Source organism: Anastrepha ludens, chromosome 5 (assembly GCF_028408465.1).
Source record: "Anastrepha ludens isolate Willacy chromosome 5, idAnaLude1.1, whole genome shotgun sequence".
NCBI classification, from domain to species: Eukaryota; Metazoa; Arthropoda; class Insecta; order Diptera; family Tephritidae; genus Anastrepha; species Anastrepha ludens.
This window is the reverse complement of record NC_071501.1, coordinates 513,152-526,471: the sequence shown is the minus strand read 5'-3', so window position 1 is coordinate 526,471 and position 13,320 is coordinate 513,152. Positions and strand designations below refer to the sequence as shown.

General features: G+C 36.1%; 1 long non-coding RNA gene across 2 annotated transcripts in view; it reads left to right on the top strand.

Moving 5' to 3' along the window:
- Window positions 1-12,389, top strand: part of LOC128864005 (uncharacterized) — a 45,762-nt gene extending 33,373 nt beyond the window's left edge. The window contains exon 3 of one of the 2 annotated variants that reach the window (XR_008454642.1): window positions 12,371-12,389. This is a non-coding gene — a long non-coding RNA (uncharacterized LOC128864005). Of the gene's footprint in view, window positions 1-79; window positions 99-12,370 lie in introns of those variants that run through there. The other variant, XR_008454643.1, reaches the window with a different exon arrangement.
- Window positions 12,390-13,320: the final 931 nt, after the last annotated feature.

The window sequence follows — 13,320 nt, the reverse complement described above, 5'->3', positions numbered from 1 at the left end:
TTTAATTTATAAGACCTCGAAATACACTTCCAAAAATTAGCATCCTTAAAAATTTCTTTGTTTTCTCTTTTCTTTACAGGTAAGCACCTGACGTAATTTAAAACTAAAAAGCTTTCTGCTAAGGTAACTAATTGGGATCAATTCACTAACTCGATTTATTTGTATGTATATTGTGCCGTGATTCCTAACATTTAAATTTAGATCAATTCATCACATTTTCGCAGTTTCCCTAATAAAACTTGTAAAGTTTTCAAATATCCTTGATAGCCTTTCGATCACGTTAAGTAAATTATTTATTGATGCTTCAATTCAATTACTGTGCGAGTATATCAAAACTCGCTACCTTTTATGTTTATTTTATATTGCTATTCGCCTAAAACTATGCTACAACTATTTTGTCAAACTAAAGCAATTTTTTGGCAAGCAATTTGAGGATGAGCTGCTCCAATCGCCTTTTCTTTCTCATTTAGTGAACTTTCATTCCAAATGTTCGCTCGGAAGTTTTGCGCTGAGGCAAGTTAGTGTGCCTAAATGTTTGTAGTAGTGTGTGTGACACCTGAACTTTTCCACACATTTCAAAATACTTCACAAATACAGCCTTAGGTATATGCCAAGGATTCGCCGTAAATTTACTCAATATCATTTGCCCGACTAACTGACTGACTCTCAGATTGTATACTTTTCTAGCGAGAGTGGCAGTCACGTACCGTGTAATCCTTCACTGCGATGCAGGTGTATTGTGTGCACGTTTGCTTGGATGTGTGTAGTCCTCTATATTCTGCACTACACGTGCTCTTTACGTTGCCCGGCTGGAGCGCCCTTGCCTGGCTGTCAGTCTGTTTTGCCTTCAAGTGTAACAAAGTTAGACGAAACACGTAATTTAATAGAAAACAAATACGTGCACACTAATGCACTTACAAATGACAAATATACACATCTATAGGAGAAAAAATTACTTCCCTGTAACTTTATATACATACATACATACATACACAAGTACAACAAAAACTGCATCGACTTGCACAAATGCAGCTGCCCGTAATAGTAGTACGAGCAACTAAGGCGCGGCGAAGTTTCACTGCGGTGTCTGCCACTTTGACATTTTGTATGCCATCCTTCGCTCCTTTACCTCTACTCTTTGGATGCAACTGTTGAAGCACACATACATACTCGCGCATAAGAGCTGCGTGACAACTGCACACGCCTTGTTCACTGTGTCCTTTACTCTACTCTGTTATTAATACCCGCTCGCTCCGATCTCCTCTTCAGCGTTCGGCTGCCTTTCCCACAGGATTCTTCATACCTCTATGCGTTTCCCCCATTTTGCTCCCCTTGTGCCTTCCGCTGCTTCATTGTATAGCTGTGCCGGAACTCTTGCCTTATTCACCTTTAAACTGATGCCGCTGCTTATGTGTTTCTCTGAATTTTTAACGGTATATGCGAGCCGCTGTTATAAATAAATTGTACTTACATACATATATTAAATGCAAAACTTTTCCTACTTTTTCCTCACGGTTACGTTATCACTTTACAAGTTTGCTATTTGTATGGTTCGTAGGGTAGCAGAGTTGCCACAAAGTATTATTGCAGATTACAAATACTTCTGCATTGAATTATGGAAAAGTTAATTAAATGAATTTTCTTCGAAAAAAGGTTAGTAAGAGGGGTAGAGCTTGAACGAAAAAGCCTCAATTGAATAAATAAGAAATAAGCATCGTCTACAAGATAACTCCGAATTCATTACCTACGGTATTTCTGCGTAGAACTCTTTTGAGTTTGGGTTTCTCTTTTTGACTGATGATAACTTTTCTGTATTATCATTGAATAAGCCTTCTCGTGATATTAAATCTGTCTGGAATGAAACATATTTATAACTTATGGAGGTTTTATTTCGCCCAAAAGTTTGGCCTTTTTATTGCCCTCTAAATGTTTTGTGTTCGATTCTAAAATGGAACAAAAGCTAAGGAGGCAAGTTTTCTCCCAAGTGAAGCTTTGCCAGGGGAATTTGTTTCCCTTAAAATTCGCTGACAACTTAAAACGTTAATATTAGAAAATGCGTGTCCAGACAAAGATAGACACATACTCGCAGTGTTTCGTGCTCTTTCTCTTTACTGGGTAAGCAAAAAGCAGGTCTTACAGAGTTGAGTGCAACATTAGCTGTATTCTTTTTGCATCCTATCTGTAAGAGAAAACTAGGAAATTTCGGGAATTACGTGCAAAGCAACACAAAATATGATACTTGAGTTGACCGGGTTGAGTTGGAAGCGCAACTATATGCGACCTGATTAGTAGATATTATTGTGAATGTGCTTACCATTGGGAAAGTGCTTAGGAAATTGCAGCTAAACGTACAACTGCAGGACACACACATAAAACCGAGGCGCATCTGTACAAGGTGACCGAAGTAAAATAGCTGATTTGTTTTTTTTTCTTGCGATTTCGAGGTTTCAATGACAAAGCCATCAACTTTTTTTGTTATTGTTTCACTTGTTTGTTCCCATTTTGATTGAATTTTTGATGTCCAAACCACCGAATTGCAAAAGTAAAATATGTACGTGCAAAAAAGAAAGCATGCGAATTTGTTTGTGCTACTGCTTTCACCTTGTATAGGTTCGCCTTGAACAAAGCGAGGAACCCAACTCCTGGATACACACGTAAAACGAAACAAAGTGAGCAACTGTAAGTAAATGTAAAATGTGTCTGATTTCGGGTGTTCTTTTTGCATGTCGAAGGCAAAAGAATGCACCAATCGAGCAACTGGTACACCGCTGAAGGGCAACATTTGTTCGTAGAAACGAAAACATCATAAAATATTTTCATTAGAGCAAACTAAATTCATCTTAGAATTCATAAAATATTCTTAGAATTTGTTTCAGCCTGCAATTCAGAAAAATATAAAATTAGCATTACTTGCATTTCGTCAGTACTTTTTCCTTTCACCCTTAAACAATGCACATTCGTGTATAAGTCACTCCGCATATAATTCACATGCGAAACTACATCGATATGTTTGTATTGCCACTTTTTTCCCTCTTATAACCTACCTAAACATTGCAACACACCTCCATCAAGCGCATTTGCTCTCTTTTCCTCTTGTGCAAGCTTCTAATCCGCCTTTTTTACATCTTTAGGTACTTTATAGTATTGTGTTGATTTGTCCGACAGTCAAAGTGGTCGGTTACAAATCCCTTATCTGCACACACTTGGGTATTCATGCAATTTCTGAGTTATCCATTAAACTTTTTACTGTATGACGCTCGTAAATTTATAGCGCACGTTTGTATGTATTTGAATATACAGCATAAATATTCGACCGCCAATGTTTCGCACACTCGTTGGCTTACTCAACACTGGCTTTGACTGCCCATATGGATACATTAATAGTGGCAAAGGAGGGCAAATAACATGGTAACTCTACCTCAGCTATCCAGCGGACGCACAATTTCTCATGCTGCAGTGTACATAGAGCAATTGCATTGTTTGCATGCCATTGAGTTGCTGCATGCTTGTTGCACCCGCCTGTTTGTTTCTTTTGCCATCACGCGTTTCACTGCTGCCTTTCGAGCATTTCGCTTAGCTCAACTCAACTCTAGTCAAGTCAATGCAGTGGAACGCATCCCTTTTCCTTACAGCTCGTCTTGTATAGTATCTTATATAACATACAGCTTGAGGTCCTTACGGCCGTCTACTCCTCTTCGCATATATGTACATACACATATGTGTGTTCGTATTTAAAGCATGGCATTCTCTAGCCTTATCCTACATCTCACTTCCAGCAAGCACATTCTTGCTGCGGTTATTTCTATGTTTGCTTCTCAGCTCTTTCATATACATACGTACATATATTTTAAAATTCTTACAATAGTTTCATTCCTGCTTTGTTATGACCCTTACTCTATGCTCTGCTCTATACCCGCTGGTCTTGCTGCTATCATCACGTAGAAATTTGCCATATTGCTTCGCTTCAATTTTTCTTACGATTTCACTTCGCTGCTTCTAGACGTATTGCCGTTCAGCAATAACACAGATACGAGGTTTGGAAATGAGATGTACATGTATAGGTATAAAAGCGATTACTTTGTAGGTATTTACATGATGCTCTAATGCTGATGTCCTGCTGGCACACATGCCATGTGTTGTCTACTTTTATAACCGACTTGGCAAGTGTCATTTTCATCACTTCCAGTGTGACTTCCATTCCACTCTTTCGTACGTGCCCTCTTTTTTTAATTTCTCCTGATTAAGGACAAGTTTTCTTGATTCATGAATGATGCCTTGAGAGTAAAGAAGAAGCTATCTATTTTCCGCAAAACGAACAAAGTCTGTTAGAAATTTTAAGCAATACCAGCAGCTCCGTCAGAATTAGCAAGGACTTCAACGCCTTCAAACGAGGTTTCAGACAGAACGACACCCTATCGCTTTCGATCTGATGATAGAAAATAATATTCGGGCCGGAGAATTAAACCAGCTTTTTAATTTTAAACCAGTCAAGGAACCAAAGCGAGCGAGTCTAAAGACGAAAGAGGCAAATACGTAGTAGCCAACATTCACGTTACTGGTGACTGCTATAATACTGAAGTAGTAAAGACATTTGTTTATAACTTCTCTGTTGAGCGTACACAGAAGTATGAATTTTTACTTAATCTGAAGATGGCGCCTCAAAGTGCTCGAATGCAAGATTCTCGGGAGGATTTATAAATGTTTGAGCAGTGAATAATGCGAATATCACAGAAGAGGTTTTTTTTAACATTTGCATCCAGTAAGCATTTCTGCCTTCAAGAAAGCTACATAAAGTAGATCGCGGACTCTATAGCACCGATTACTTCCCGCTGTTTTAGAGGAATTGCTACTTTTGGTATTCAAATCATCAAGTTTCGTTGATTAATGGAAAATTTTAAAACTTTAAATTTATTATACTATGCCTCTCTGAGTAAAAGTGAAGAAAACCTTTCATCTAAATAGATATCGTCCTGAATTGTTATACATCATAAGAGCCGGTGATAATTTCCGCACACTCACATATACTCGTATGGACTTATTCTTTCAGCAAACGAACGGCGTGGAATAAAAATTAGTCATAAGCTATTGTAATATTAAGCTGTAATTATTGGTGACGTAGCCATAACGCAATAGTCGTACCCATAATCACAGCCGCAGCATTACAGCATTTGTTGATTAGTCACGCCGTAACCATAAACGGCGGATATTGAAGTAGAATTAATGACAACATTTGCATTTTGTCCTAAAAACTCGGATAATTTTCTACTAATTCAATTAATTTTTCGTCGGTCATTTCTATATTGAAATATTTCACAGCTGCTTACGGTTATGGTTATGGCGTTATGGTGCGGGTGATAATCGTTTGCAGTGATGCCCCCCTGTTTGATCAGAACAGCTGATTGCAATGGTTACGGTTATGGCTAAGGTACGGCATCACTAAATGCAGCTTTACTGTGGACCATAAGCACAGAGAGGCATAATTTTGGTATTGCGCATTGCGTGCACACTTTGGCAATGATCTTGCCATTCGTCTAGTTTGGGTTGTAGGAATCAATAATTTATAATTGTAATTTTCGCTTTATAATTATTGTTCATGCTTTGCCTTAAATGAATTCATTTTAGTCACGTTTCGCAACGCATGTTATTTAATTTTTTCTATTCTAAACTCAATTGTAACTCGCAGAACGTATGAAGTGTCATCTCCTCAGAGTCTTACATGCACACGCACATACATATGTACTATGTATTTATACGATTATCAAACATTTTCATTTCACGTAATCTACGTGAATAGACATGTGCACACATACATGCTTATGTATTTACTTGCAAGTGTATTTGTTCAATTTTTAATTTGCATTTCAATGCAATTTGCAATTAATTTTCATTCATATTCAGTGCTACGCCGTCCTGTTCCAGCTGAATGCAATAATTATCAAATGGAAGTGTGTGTGTGTGCATGTATGTACATATGTTTGTATGTATGTGTGCGAGTACGTACGCTCGCTTCAAAGTCAGAATTTTTGGGAGCGGTAAAACTACCGTATAATGTTATGGGAGCGTGGGCGATTCAACTGAACGCAATAAAGATTCTTAAAAATATGCAAATTTCTTCTGTCATTATTAAAAATAAACAAAACATTGAGCTGAAAAATATGCGCATGCTTTTCAGAAGCGCAAATGTGGGTTCTGTGTGAGGAAAAGTGTGTGAAATTCGATTGATTCAGTTTTCATTGTTGATTAGTAAAAAAGTATGAGATGCTTTTGGTTTTTGTTTTGGCTGAGTGAGCTTTTGGTGATTCATGCCCGTATTTTGATTTTTGGTTTTTTCTGGTCAAATAATTACTTGTAAAATGGCAGACATTTTCTTGTTTGTCTCCTTTAGCGATTGCCAAATATGCGGAAAACTATTTTGGCAAAACGTACATTTTCTTTGATTTACCACGAAGGGCATTAAGGTCTTCATTTCTTTGGGAAGGGGAGAAGGCTAATTTCAATATATGTAACTGAATTTGTTTTAAGGTTCACTTTACTAAAAAAAAGTTATTTTTGTCGCATTATCTGCTTTCAAAAACTATAGTCCAGGATATATGAGTACATGGGTAATACTCTCCTTATCCCAAGCAAGGAATGATAGTCAAGAACCTTTTTTGCGGATGAAAATATAATATTACCGCACATTCTGTGGTTTCTTATGGTCATATTCTGTTACCTATATTGGGGCAAAAAGTAGTGAGACGTCATTTATTTCCTTGAACTGCCAGATTACACTCACACGTGCTAAGTCGGCACACTTTGCTTTGGTTCTTTGGCTTAAATTTTTTTCATTTTCTCATCACTAATACTTTCATTAACATTCGCCTTCTTCGGGTATGTCATTTGTTAAAATGATGAATTACTTATTTTCTTTGTTTGTAGTAGCTGTCAACTTTTTTTCGTTTTTTTTTAAACTTCGCCTGTATGTAGATAGAAGCAGCATTCTGGTATATACAGCCTACCACCGTCTACAATTGTAACCTCTCTTTCATTCGTTTTATCAGTTCCTATATAGCGCATAGTTGCAAGGATGGTTCTCTGCATCGTGGCGTAGCCATATAGTATTCCAGTTGACACCAGTTGTCATTCTCTGTTTTCAATTTTTTTACCCTTATTATCATTTATACCACAAATTTACTTTTTAATCTGGTGTTTTGCGGTGGTGTGACATACATAGATTTGTATCCAATTTAGTTTCCCTTGTGTTTTTGTGGTTGCGTGTTTTGGAATCTATGAATGGCATGATTACTAAAATAGTGCCGTTAAATTAATGTCTGCCTTCACTGAAGTTGGCTTGTTTTCTAGATCTACTCTATTTGTTGTTGTGCTTTTGTCTATAATGATTGATTAACGTAGCAGTTTTGTGCATGCTCGCCGTTGCTTACTGTTTGGTTAATTATTGTCAAGGTTTCCTCAGTCCGTTTCCACCGTCCATTCGCTTTTTCCTCTTCACTGGCCGGCTATTTGAAATTTCTTTTTTTCTTTTACACATAAAATGGAATTTAATAAAATTTGCCTTAGAATAGATTTATACTTATTTAGATTTCTTAGCTGTTCTTTTCAAAAGCGTATTTTCATTGCTCGTTATCGCTTCTTGACTATGCTTGTAAGTCTTAACATAGGTTTGCTGTCTATCTCCACACGCAAATCGAAAGTCACACGCTTCTTTACGCCCCGCCCTCTCATGCACTCTTAATTCGGCACTCATTTCTTCGTTCATTTCTCATTTGTGTATCGGCGGCCGCGTCGTCGTTGTTGTCGTTTTTGTCTCGTTAATGGCCTCGTTTGCGTTTGCCGAAAGCCGCTTTGGAATGTGTAGTTGGAATTTCTCTTGCGGTTGGATAAGTAGAGGAGAAGCGCGGTGTGCACATATGAGTGTTTTTATATTTAGTTGTTATTTTTTATAAGCGTATTTAATGTTTTTATGAGCTTTTATTTGCTTATCTTACAATTTCTGTCTTTTCGAGAGTTTTTCAACTTAAGTCTATTCCAATTTTTCGACCTTGGATTTGGGCTGTGGCAATCGAGATTTAGTAAAAAACTATGAAATTTTATTGTCACTATTTTCACCCATTTGATTTTGTTTTATACAAAGTAAAATATAATATACACGACTTACAGATATTTCGACCGAACTTTCCCTCCTAGAATGGTGAACGTCCAAAAGCATACGAATTCAATGTGCTGATCACAAGCAAAAAGTGTTTTTATTATGGAATAGTGGAAAGGATATCGGAAAATCTAAAATTGACCGAGCTGCGAGCATTAGTGTAACTTTGCTCTACTAATCACAATATTGGCCTCTTGTTTTCGCCAAGATTTAGCTATTGGCGAATAGATGAAGCAAATGAACATATGTCGGCAACGCGGGAAGAGAGCTGCCTTAAATTAGATACATGTGCTGGTAATGAGCTATAGCCATACTCGCTAGCAGCGAATCTTACTCGATAACTTTGTTGTTGCGTTCGCATGCAAGTTAATCGAGTATAGAGAGAGTGAGCGGGGAAATGGCGAATAGAAGAAGCCTAATATATAAAAACTCTACTAAAAGCATAAATAAATTTAGTAAATCGCTAAATAAATACAACAATAAACCTAATCAAATATCTAAATAAACCCGCTAGGTACACAAATCTACTAACTGGCAAGAAAACAAGGAATACAAACATCAAAAAACATCTACGATAGTTACAGTCGTGAAAACCATAGCGTTGAAGGGTGTACTACGAATATTTATTCACTTATACATATCTATGTATTTGTGCATTCAAGTGGGCAATAAAATGCGGTTCTAGATAGTCTGCGAACCAGTATGAAATCAGTATTAGAGATAAATAGGTATGGGAAATTTCTGAAAAAGGACAAAATTATGTTTAGTATTTCTACATTTTATTACTATGAATTTCACAACCAAACCTTATCGCATCTAAAATTTGTTTGTGAAGAAAGTTAAATCAATCTATTTGATTGCTCAATTTTTGCCGCCTAACCAGAGACAAAGCATAGATTCTGCTTTTGCAGTCGTACAAACTATGTACATAGCTGAATAAAGCGCAGAAAACCGACATGCTTAGAATGTGAGGCATGGGGTTTTAATTTTTGGTTTGGGCAATGTATTAAACAACTGCGGCTTGGAAGTAAGCGAGTTGTAGCAATTGAGTTCTAAGAATTCGTCAGTAATACCCGGACTAATTAATGTTTAATAAGAATATAATAATACATAAATTAACCCCTTGGGTCCCTTTGACATCTGAGACACGTCATGCACTTGTTTGTCTTAGAAGCGGATGACGTGTTTGTGTTTTGCAATTAGAATTACCTGAAGCCATCTTAACACTACATGTCACTAATATTTTAAAATAAATGAATTCTTACGTGTACTGCTTTTACATACTCTCCAAGCAGCCGAAAATTAAATATGTTCTACAGGCAAATATTTTGTCCGTAAATCCGTACCCAAGGGGTTAATAATAAAACCAGTCATTTCAATCGCGACTTGGGTGTTCTCGCTACGGTTGACTGCTCCGCCCAACTTTTTTCGCCCACTGCCTACTTTGTTAGCATTACACCCCAATTATGATATTTAAGTTACTTCAGAAATAATTTAAAAGGCACCTTTTGAGGTGCTTTATATGAAAAATCTCGGGCATTACACCCGTCACGATAAACTTGAAGTAAAACATTAATTCACATAAAATTGCATCGAAATCGTTGGGACTGTACAACTAGAATTGCTCGTTTAAAGTATGTAAAAATATGCATACCTAAGCACGCGTGCGCTAGGCACATAATCATTTTTGCCACCTATTGTTACATAGCCAGTCCACGGTGTCATCGCAAATATGTACGTTCCACGCATCGATGAGGTGTAATTGCGCGTTTATTAAAATAGCAAATTTGCACTCTCTGTTTGTTGACTAGCTTATCTAGACAGAGTTTTTTATTTTTCATTTTCATTTCATTGTAGCACCGCACTCACACATGGACCTTATTTGGCTTTCTGTAAGTTTAAAGTAAAATAGTGAAGAGAAGAAAAAGAAAACAAAAATATAGAGAACATTTTTGCTGCGGAATTCATTATCTGTTTGTTGGCGTACTATGTAGTGGAGGGTTTACAAAATGTGATTGATAAAATATAATTTCCTAATGTTCCCCGTTGCTTACAGATGTCGTTTATTAGAGCTCTATCTCGGTCATTTTGCGCCGAGTGTTATCAAGCGAAGTTTTGATTGTTTTTGTTTAATTCATATAGGCTGGCATTGCCACTTGCGAAGCGAAATAAAATATAGTTGAATTTAGCAGTCGAATTGTCAGATGCGAATCTCCAGCGAATTCACCGCAAAACTGCGAACGATTGTCGAAAATGAATTTTCTGTTTACCATTTTCTGTTTACCCCGACTTACCATTGGGGAAAAAGTACTTTCGCTCCGAACTACGTCGATGCAAAGAAGATAACCTTTAATGTATTTTAAATAACGTTTTCCTTTAAGGGTTAAGCAATTAATCAGAAAGTCATAAATGAACAAGAATTGAACAATGGCAAATTTTGTAAAACAAAACTTCGCTGCCTGCTTACTTTGCCATTCGCTTTTCACTTACCTTTTCACTTGTCTGCATGCATACATACATTTACATATGCACAGACCCAGCCGAGTGCAGGCTGTTGTTATTTTTCACTCGCGTTTATAAAACATTGACGCGCATGCAATGTAAACAATCGAAGAAATGTTTCGCTGTGCAAAAATCGAAAAACATCAAAACGCGTCAACACCATAAATAAACAAAACGAATAAAAGAGAAGCCGAGTTTATGCAACGAAGCAAGTGAGTAATATTTATATTGCAAATTTCAGCGCAAGGTCATTATATAATATATTTTTTATCAGCCAACAGCATGAAATCAGTCAGGATACGGGATGAAGGGCTGGGAGTCAGTTTCTAAGAACTCCAGTGACCTCCGTCGCAATTCAATACCTGCTCATCAACACTTAGCGAGACTACACGCGCATCAAGTGAATCGACCGATTTGTTGATGTGTCTGTAGTTGTTGTTTGGTGCTGTGAATACCAACGACACTCGGGACGTACAAAAAGATTATACATTTTTCTTTGCTCATGCTTTACATAGAATTTCTATACCGACTTCTACTTTAACAATACTTGTCAATGTTTTTATTTATTGAAAAACACGAGGACATGTGATTATCATACAAATATTATTTTCCAAATATACTGGGTGCATTTTAAGAGATTGGAAACTTCAAATGACACTGTGCGACAGTGATTTTATACTTTTATGGAGACCTAGTACAACTTGTAGGTATAGTAAAACTAAGAAAAATGGTATAGGAGAAATTTCCAATGCACCCCCAAAATCTCGTTTTATGGCCATAAAACCGTTTTTCAGTAGGTTGATGTGAAGAATCACTCCTAAACTTCGCCAATTTCCATCCGATTTCGAATTTGTTTTTTTTAGTTCGAAAGAACAAAAACAAGCCTTATTGATAGTGTGTTGACAATTTTTCTGAAATGACAACTGACGAGACTGTAGGCGGAAGTATTTGGAATTTTTTTTATTGTTTCTCTAATTTTTCAACTTTGACATAATTTTTACGATATTATCCGATATTGAGGATTTTTTTTAGTACACTACTGTTATAGTAAATTTAATTTTGCGTCGAATGAGCTATATTTGACTGTAACTGAATTAAAATTAATAGAGTTGTGTGAGTTTAAAGATTTTTTTTTTTTTTTTTTACTAATTTGATAAGTAGGTATAACTTACGCTAAATGGGAATAAGGCCGTGTTTTGATGCGTTATTGTCAACTCATTGCTGATGATGATCAAACTGATAACAATAAACCTGATGATGAAGAGTACTTTCCGTCTGGTTCTAAGTCTTCAGAACGAAACATTGTATCAAATTCAGATTTTCAGGATCTTCCTCGTGATTTACTTCTATCGGGAAGACAATCTGAAACGCTCGCTTCTCGAGTTAAACAATGGAATTTAGTTGATGACGACTTCAGATGAATGATGATGATCGAATTTCTTACAGAGAAGTATTCAAAACTGATGAAGAGAATGACAAATGTACCGTACCATACTAAACTCCAAAGGGGAAATTGCTTGATTTCTTTGCACTTTGTACCTTTTTTGATCTCACTTAGATAGTGCTTGGTTTTTTTATTTACGTGCAAATGTTTTTATTTCTTCCGTTTTTTTTCTTACTTTATTATTCTTACTTTTTTCTTATTTTCTTACTCTATTAAAAAAAATACAAAATATCACTTTCGACAAAAAATAAAATGCTTATTTGTTCTTTTTATTTCAGGTGAGTGATCCCTTATGCGTAGAAGAAAAAAAAGTAGGTACATTATAATTAGAAAATATTTTAATTTATATTATTTAAATGTATCTATAATCTTATTACGCCTTATTGTTTAGAAATAAAACCTTAGAAAATACAAATTTACTTGAAGAATAGTAGGGGAAATTTCCTGCTGATAGGTGCGATCGCGACCTATTTTCTCCCGAACTAAATACTTTTGCTTTCAACGAATTGAATGTTTAGATTAGATCCCAGTTATTTGTACATAAGTATGCAATATCTTAAAGAAATACCACTAAGTTTCGGTCGGCAGATCTGCATTTTTTCAGTGGTTAAACGTGCCGAAAGTTATTTCCTGGTTTTCTATTATAATATTAACCAAACCATTTTTAATTGAAATCGAAAAAAGGCATTCATGTTAATACTGTAAACATATTTGAACAGTTTTGAGTGGCAGTCTTACTTTAATTTTAAATACGAAGAACGCACATTTTACTCAGAAAATTAAGTGTGAGCTAAAGTACAAAAGTAGGCCCATTGACTGGGAAGTGGGAATGAAAAATGTCTAAAAGACGTGAGAATATGGAGTATTTCCAAACCTTTTTCAAAGTTTACAAATTCCGCAACTTTTTTGGCAAATATATTTAATCATAAATATTCGCAGATCTGCTCTCGTCTCTATTAAGTCTCGTGCATCAATATAGGCTTAATGTGCATTACGTAAGTCCATTCATCGATTTTATGAATCATCAAATACAAGTAATTTCGCACATTCGAACTGCTGTCAGGCATCCATTAAACGTCTCGTGTCCATTTGAGTACCCCCGCTGCACCTTATTCAAGTTATTACAATCCAATCATCTTACAAATATTGACAATTGCATGTACGGTCGCTGTGATATGCTGTTGATAGCCGTTTTACGATTATTAATTCTTTTGATGAGCTTACAAAC